The following is a 9,172-nucleotide window of genomic DNA, read 5'->3' on the forward strand; positions in this document are numbered from 1 at the left end:
AGGTCACCGAATGCATAGTATACATATACATCGGTTAGTGGATGAACTAAGCGATAGGCGGTAAAATACAAGCCGTACGGGAGTTTGGTACTTTACCTGGCTGGATGTAATCTTTGGGTTCAAGCTCAGTTGAGCAGCTCTGATAATTTAATACATCACGTCTGCACAGCATAATATCCAGTACTCAAACTGACCCGGACTTTTGGCTCTCGGGTGCAGGCGCACCCTATATACTCCAAAAAATGTAGTAATTTCAAATAAAGTCAAAAAAATTCAAATCCTTTTGGGAATCAAAGATAATCAAGTATTGTACTCGTATAAATTTGTTTGGCCAAGAAATGTTTCACATTGACTTCAGGAAAAAAAAACAAATCTATGACGAATATAGCGTGAATAGTACTTTAATATAGGACCTCCAAGTCTATTTTTTTCACCCAGGAAACAAGAGAAGGTATTCCATGGTGAATCTTTCGTATACGAGTACAATACATGATCATCTTTCATTCCCAAAAAGATTTGAATTTTTTTGACCTTTTTCTGAATTATTAATTTTTTTTGAATATAGGGTGCGCTTGCTCCCAGGTTCACCCATGCAATTTCGGTACTCAAACCTGCTTATCTTGTAAGTAGAATCAACATGGCTGAATTCAAGAAAATCCCCTGTTTCTATGGCTAGTTGCAACCCCTGAAAATAATGGAGTTAAGTATTCGATGTAATAGCTGACAGAAAACATAAGCAGCACGTAACACCATGAACTCTATTTCTGGTCGCTGTTTATTTTTATAAAATGGTCTTTGTAACTGAATTTGTCGAGGGAAAGAGATTGAAAAAACATTAATTTTCAATTTTCATCACCACCGCAATATTTTAAGCATAGGCATTGGTTTATACAAAGGGAGAGGCGGCGCTACACATATAACAACAAGCTATTGTCGTGTGGAAGATATTAGGGCTAACCTGTAGTCCAATTGAGAGGAAAACAGTTCACAAATGGTTTAATGTCAAGCTCAGTAACCTACATTTGAAGGAGAAATAAGACCAAATTATATGACATAAAACATGAAATTCTGAAGTACTTTGAGCACATAAGATTCACAATACACAAGTTAGCACATGAACCGATTAGTAACAGGTCATGATGTAATCTCATAAACTACCTGCATTTTTAAACCTGTTTCAAGTTTTCAACCCATTTGGATTTCGGAATGTCAAAACTCCCATATATATCTACTCTTCTGCTTCAGCAATGCAATGGCTTTATCATTTCCAAGACGGTGGAATGAACTGAAACATGCAAAGGAGGGTACTGTTAGAACGAGTTACATGAGATAATATATAATGCAAGAAAACAACACGGAAGGTCTCAAAAAATATCCTATTCAACTTCCTAAACCAAATAAGAATATATGGAGTTTCAATTTCTAAGAAGTAGTAACATAAACCATTTGAAGCATGTCAAATGATGTCCGACTTTTAGTTTTAAGGATCTTACAATTGCTTGTGACAAACGATGCGGTAGATGTGAAATTAAGCAACCTCCCTTGACTCAAGTAGCATTTTCATTTTAAAGGGACTTGACATGTACAGTAAAAACAAGGATTATAAGCATGCTTATGTATGTGTGCATGTGAGAGAGGAACCTCGATCTATAATGGAGTGCACACAAGATTGTCTGTGCCACAAAATATTAATGTAATTATCATTTAATTCGACCATAAAGTTCAATAACACTGTGGAATAGCCGAAATTTTTTTACCTCTTATCTTTTGAGTTGTTTGTTTTCCCTTGTAGTTTCAAACCAAGTTTGGCACTATCGGCATCGCTCACCACCTTCATACGCAAATTGAACATCCCAGTCAATACTAAAATAGAGCTAGCAAATTCAAATTTGAACAACAAAAAACCAGAGCTACGTGTCGAGGAGCTTGGAGCTTTTTTCTTTAAGCACAAGTCATATACATCAGGTTCCATACAATAATCCAGTTACTGGTAGGAAAAGAGAAGTACATTACAAACATATTTTGTTGCCAAAAGAGGTGGGATGCATCAGCCTGGATTTAAGTTTAAATTGAGTACACAAATATTTTGAACCAAGAATGCTGGATAAAAAAACTGATGTAATTCACGTTTGTTGGACCTCAAATTGCCAAATTGGGTGAGAAGTTTGTTCCCCTCCTCATTAGCAAGATCTTGCTGCTACCACACCAGCTGAAGTACGCCACCCCTATCAACAAGCTGGAATTATGTGGTGTAATTTATGCTAATAAAAGAACAGAATAAAATAGCCACATAGAGTGCAAGAAAAATCACCTATCATGGCCTACAATCTCCGAGCCGCGATGATCCGAGATGAGCTCTTCTTACCTTCATGGAGCACATGGTATTCTAGGAAGCAGCAATCTAAATATTGCGAAATCGATCAACCGGTTTAGAAGCTCGAAGGTTGCTTTCCAAAATCTGAAAATAATACCTGAAGTCATGAACTCTCAACCATAAAGTTTCTACCACGGACGAGTGAGTATTAAAAAAAACTCTAACACACAGGAAAGGACATCCACTCCATTCAAAACAACAAAACACAAATATGTAGGCATGGAACATAACCTGGTTGTCGTACTTGATTCTTAGAAATTGAAACTCCATGTATTCTTATTTCAAGCACGACAACATCAGATTGGAGATCTCGGTCTCCCTAGGACTCTCTCCAACGACTCAGTACCTCCGGATCCAACTGCGGCAATCCATCTCACACCCACCATGCCATCAAATCATCCACAATTGTTCCCATTGTTTACTCAAGACCACCAAAGCCATGTTTCAGTATCAATACTAAAACAGAAAGGAGAGAAATGTTGTTAGTACACACCTCTTAGCAGATTTCCAGCGTGATATTAATAAATAACATGCAGTACAAAAAATAATTAATCTAGAACAAGAGCAACAATGAGTAGGTTTCTAGAAAATGCGATACGTCATACAAGAAAAATAGGCCTGTAGCTGCAGCTCAGTGACATAGGCATCCCAAATGGGCCTGCCAAAGGTAGTACCCGGGGTTTACTGAAGGCCCACTACCCGAAGAATAAGAAGATTCGAGAGTCCAAGATATGTTAAGGAAAGTTAGAGTTGTAATAGGAAGTGCTATTTGTAATCTGGCGGGATGAGTTAGAAACCGTTCCGGACTCTGTAACTTGTACAAAACGAAACCCTCGGCTCCACCTCCTATATAAAGGGAGAGTCGAGGGACGAAGAGAGATCGAATCATTGTTCACAAACCCTAGTTTTCATAATCGTCGAGTACTTTTCGGCTGAAACCTTCGAGATCTACTTGCCCTCTACTTCTAACTAAACCCTAGCCTATAACCCGTAGGCATTGACAAGTTGATACCTTGTCAATTGGCGCCGTCCGTGGGAATTAGAGGCGTAAGGATCCGATCTCGATGGCACGTTCAAGATCTTCGACATCGTCAACCGGAAGCAACACAATGGATCGAGGTAAACGGATCGCTGCTGGTCTTGTCGATTTTGTACCTCACCCACCCTCCCGTTTGGATGCATATGCGTATACGGCGGAGCCCATGGAGATGACGTTCGGAAGGTTTCACTTTCGCGTCGAGAAGGAAGGATCGTATCGTGTCGAAATTCCGATTTCGTCGGGATCATCGGCGGTCGATTCCGATTTTTCAAGCTATACATCATCAACCGAGTCAGGAGAAGAAGAAACTTCGGAAACACGTTACGTCGGCACTCGAGCAAGAGAAAGCTCGCCAAGATCTTCGGCGACGTATCGTTCGAGTCATCCGCGGACTCATATATAAGCGATGACTCAAGCGATGTCGGCGGTTACGACTTCATCGACAAATCTATCCGATGGGCAAGGTCTTCATCAGTCTCAACAATGATGTCACCAAACCCAACATAGATCTGAGTACAAAATACCATCAGATTTATGCCATTGAAAATCAAGAGGAAACATCAGAGGCTTTCGACGATTTGGGTAATCCCTATGTCGATCCCTCAAATCTAAGGAGGGGTATGGGCACTAAATATGTCGGGCCCACACCACGTGTCGAGTTCAACTTCCACAAGCAGCTCGGGATAGAGCCGCAAAAGCTTTAGATGGTTCGGAGCCAATGACGACAACGGCTACGGCTCAAGAGCTGCAAGCTTATCAATATAGGCTCGCACGAGCTGCCGGAGAAATAGAAAAAGCAGACGCCTGAGTTGAACGAGGAGAAAGGAGGCAAAGCACGCATCCGAGCGGGAGAAGGGCAGATCTAAGTGGACAATCTAGAGTTTCGGGTGATAGCCATAGGGAGGCTCGGAACAGGGAAGATCAAGGTTACAACACATACCCGAAGCGTAGAAGAGAGCACTTAGTTCAAAACCTCGACATGTCCTTTATGTCGATAGATACAAGAGGAAACATTATCCCTAAGACACCAGAAGCTGGGTATATGGCGACACAAGCTTATATCCTCGCATCTAGGCCACCCCCAGGTGATCCAAGGGAAACATTATACAATATGGCGTTAGCAGGGGTTGGAGCTATGGGGACAGCATTTGTATCAACGCCTCCCGAAGGAGCGGCAAGGAAAAATAGTCCACGACCTACAGCAAGAGACACAGGAGCACAAGCAAGGGTCGATAGAGCGAGGCAAAGCAGAAGGGATCATCGGCAATCCCCGGAGCTTAACGACGAGGATATGTGCGGCCTACCATGCTTCACGAGGAGAGTCCGAAAAACTCGAGTCCCCTCGGGATTCAAGCTACCCGATCATTTCAAAAATTCGACTGGTCCGCAAGATCCGGAAGATTGGCTAGTTGATTACCTCGAGACGGTGAAGTTAAGCTGGAGGAACTAGGGCAACAGCCATGCAAAGTATTCAGGTGCACTTAAGTGGAGCCGCACGATCTTGGATCAAAAAGCTTCCGCCGAGGATCTATCGACAATTGGGAAAGTTTCGAGGATGTATTCGTCAAGAACTTCGGGTCCACGTGCAAAAAACCTGCGTCGTTAGAAGAGCTGAGAGCATGTCGACAAAAGCCGGATGAGTCAATGAGAAAATACATCCAAAGGTGGAACATCATAAAAAACTCGGCAGAAAATATATCCGACGAGAGAGCAATAGATGCGTTTGTCGCGAGAATTAGACGTGGAGATTTTGTCGAGGACTTGGGAAGGACCAATCCAAAGACAGTATCCGCGTTAATGGAGATAGCAAATAGATGGGCAGATGGAGAGGATGCTGTCCACAACAAACGACACAGGTCACCAGAGGAGGACCGTGGTCGAAATTACCAATCGAGACGACGATTTCCCCGGCAGTACCCGAATTATAACGCCCCAGGGCAGATTTCGGCAGGCTTTCGGGCAAACGCAGGAGGAAACAATAGAGATGATTATCAGAGAAGCAGCGAGCAGCGAGGCGATAACAGGAACGACTCTCGCAACAGGCAAAATAGCGGGCCTAGGTTCCCAAGGAGAGCTGCATCTAATAATCAAAGGAGAGCTTTCTTTATTAGATGTGAGTGATGCTATTTAACGTGGGTTCAGATCAATGAAAGTCTAATTCAAACAATCCTGTAGCTGCAGCTCAGTGCATCAATAGGACACAAGTCTCATCCGAATATTTCTCTAATGTTCACACTATCAATGCCATATGCCGGTGTAAGTTCCTTTAATCAACCTACACTTACCCACGTTGGATTTCTCTTGCAACTTCCCCCTTTTTCCTTCGAGACTAAACATATCCGCAAAGTATGCCCAGAATCAATTTGGCAAATAAATCACCAAACACTTCCGTACAAATAGTCAAGGGCAAAGAAACCTGCACATTTGATCCTAAACTACGAGAGAGAAAAATCCTAGCTCAGATATGTCTACGAGAATCCCGGATGAGAAAATTCCACAGTACAGCTTGGGAATCTGAGAGCCAAGGGTTTAAAACTCGTCTCACCTCAACCTGCAGTCAACGGCCCCTCTCCCCGGAGGTCGCCCAGATCAAAAAGCTGCGTCCGCCTCAACTCGTCCTCACAGGTCGGCAGATCTCGTCACTGTCAACGCGGAGATAGAAAGCAACGAGTAAGACGACGACCACGCGATTGATCTTTCAAATTCATATTTCTCACCTTGTGCTTGTAGACGAGGCCATCCGCCAATCCGCCGTGGTCCGGCACCACATGAGAAGCACCGCCTCCGCCGCCATCGCCCGGGTCACGCCGCTCCGGCCGGCGAGCCGCGGAGTTGGACCATGTCTTCTTCCACCCGCTTGCCCGCACCATGGACGCCGCTGCCTTGTGAACGAGTGGTGGAGGACGAACGGAGAAAGAGAGGGGGAGAGGCGCCAGAGAGAGAGAAGCGGCGACAGCGGGGAGGAAACGTGGATAGGGTTTCTCCGCCCAGGCGCGACCTCTTTTCCACTCCCTCGCAATCTTTTTTTCCGCGCCGCCACGTGGTCCAATGGGTAGAGATGAAACAAGGCAGAACGCCCAACCCTCGCGCGCTACTCGGCTATCGTGGAGAGCTCTCAGATAGGGCAAAGGGTTACGCAGTTGCTTGTACTCAATAGTATGACCATCTAGAGCTTTTACTTAGTGAACTAATGCAGGGTTTATTCATAACATCGAAGGTACACTGCTACTTGTATTGTTAGATTGCACTCTTGTGTCAATCGAAACCAAATTCATGTATATAACTTTTCTAATTAAGTGCAGCATGCTGGAAATATACACCGGACGTGATAGCAGAGGACACATCTGTTAGGAACAATTCCTGGCTTCTTGCATTTGCTTCAACTTCGGTCTACACAGAAGAGAAGAATAACCGTGTGTGTTTGTAGAACTGGAACAAAACATTAGCAATGTTTTTTTTCTGATAGATGCAATGGATTAGCTGGTCGTTTATCAATGTAGTTTCTTATCGGTGCAATGGATTAGCTAGTTGTGGATTTATGAGTTTTCATTATCAATTATTTTCGGCACACTGATACTTTGTAAAGTTAGTATGTACTTTCGACTTTCAATGAATAAAGGTTTATCATGTGCATAAGTGAACTGCAGATTAGCGTACCACACAAAGATGAATGAGCCATTTCCGATGGTTCAACAAACAACTGAATTAGTAAAGATATCAGTCAAACATAAAAATTCAAAATAAATATATTTTTTGGAAAAAAAGAAAAAAAATATTAATGGATTTTTAATAAATTAATCCATCACATCACATATGACGTCATCCACATCCGTGACACTAATCTGTGACATTATTTTGCCGTTGGCTGGTCTCTCATGTGCTGACATCACACATGATGTCATCCATACTCCGTGACGTTTTTTCGCGCGCCGCGTCACTAGGGGTAATCTGTGACGGGGATTCTGTGACGATGCTTGTGACGCTCAAACTACGTCACGGAGGGGTGTTCCGTGACGTTTATTGATATTGCATGACGTCTTGAGCTCGTCATAGTATACCCGATCCCTTGTAGTGGCTGCATAGTAATAATAAAAAAGTAGAAAAATCGACCTACGAATCTATGATTAAATAGGTTAAACTAGGGTTTTGCCCACTACTACAGATCAAGTTCAAAAATATCCAACTACTAGTTCGATTTTGGGCTACTAATATAAAATTAAAATAAGTTGAACTAGTATTCCTCTAAAAAATCATTTTGGTATGCATTGTTTGATACTTTTCATAGCTATAGTGCATCACAAATTTATGATTTCATGCTTTGCTTTGCCAATTTCGATTTTTTCTAACCATCTTCTCTTTGATTTCAAATTTAGGTCAAACTATCGTTGCCTACTATGTGTTCTACTTGAATTGGATGCAGCGTGCGCACATGTTTTGCCATTGTTTTGGGCTTCCACACATCTTTGGGGCATCCAAGTATTTAAGTTACCTTGTTTTTTTGAATTGTAATTCATACCCTTCCTCCCAATTTTTATGCCCATTTGAATCTTGGTCAAATCCTAAGTTTGACCAAGATTTGAACAAGTTTAAAACATGAAAATGAAAAGGTAAGACCGAATCCTTCTTAGTCACTCTAAAATGAGAAGCTTTTGGGAGTTTTTTGAAATTTCCATGTTTGAAACCCAAAACCACTTCTCTTCATGCTTGACTTCATAAGACAAAGTTAATTTAGGGTTAGGGGGTAGATACATGATTTGTCTAGTTTGTTGTTTAGACCTTGTTTATCAACTTGAATGCTTACTATATGACATAATAATACTATGTGCTTTGGTTTTCATTTTTTTTGATTTTTTTCTGAATTTTTATGCCCATTTGATCTTGGTCAAATCCTAGGCTTAACCAATATTTAAACAAGTTTAAAACATGAAAAATGAAAAGGTAAGCCTGTATCCTTCTTAATTAGTCACTCCAAAATGAAGCTTTTGGGAAGGGTTTTTGAAATTTCCATGTTTGAAATCCAAAACGACTTCTCTTCGTGCTTGACTTCATAAGACAAAGTTTAGGGCTAGGGGTAGAAACATGATTTTTCCGGTTTGAATATGTCTAGACCTTGTTTATCAACTTGAGTGCTTACTATATGACATAAGAAGGCTATATGCTTGGGTTTTTCATTTTTTTTGGAAATTTTATGCCCATTTTTGAATCTTGATCAAATCCTAGGCACGGTTTGACCAAGATTTGAACAATTTTAAAACATGAAAATAAAAGGTAAGCCCGGCCTGGATCCTTTAGTCACTCTAAAATGAAGCTTTTGGGGGGTTCTTGAAATTTCCAAGTTTGAAACCCAAAACCACTTCTCTTCATGCTTGACTACATAAGACATACAGAGTTTAGGGTTAGGGGTAGGTACATGATTTTTCTTGTTTGAATATATCTAGACCTTGTTTATATCAATTTTAATGCTAACTATATGACATAAGAAAACTATGTGCTTTGGTTTTTAATTTTTCTGATTTTTTATTTTGATGCACATTTGAATCTTTGCCAAATCCTAGGTTTGACCAAGATTTAAACAAGTATAAAACATGAAAATGAAAAGGGGAAGCCTGTATCCTTCTTAGTCACTCTAAAATGAAGTTTTTGGGATGTTCTTGAAATTTTCATGTTTGAAACCCAAAACCACTTCTCTTCATGCTTGACTTCATAAGATATAGTTTAGGGGCTAGGGGATAGATACATGATTTGCCTAGGTTTGAATA

At 41.3% G+C, this 9,172-nt stretch overlaps 1 long non-coding RNA gene across 1 annotated transcript; it reads right to left on the reverse strand.

The window, feature by feature from the left end:
- Positions 1-1,916: 1,916 nt before the first annotated feature.
- Positions 1,917-2,407, reverse strand: LOC124681522. Its single transcript, XR_006995919.1, has 3 exons — positions 2,312-2,407; positions 2,139-2,225; positions 1,917-1,987 (listed from the first exon to the last, which is right to left on the reverse strand). It is a non-coding gene; the product is annotated as an uncharacterized LOC124681522 (long non-coding RNA).
- Positions 2,408-9,172: the final 6,765 nt, after the last annotated feature.

The sequence above is a fragment of the Lolium rigidum genome, unplaced genomic scaffold, assembly GCF_022539505.1.
Source record: "Lolium rigidum isolate FL_2022 unplaced genomic scaffold, APGP_CSIRO_Lrig_0.1 contig_45995_1, whole genome shotgun sequence".
NCBI classification, from domain to species: Eukaryota; Viridiplantae; Streptophyta; class Magnoliopsida; order Poales; family Poaceae; genus Lolium; species Lolium rigidum.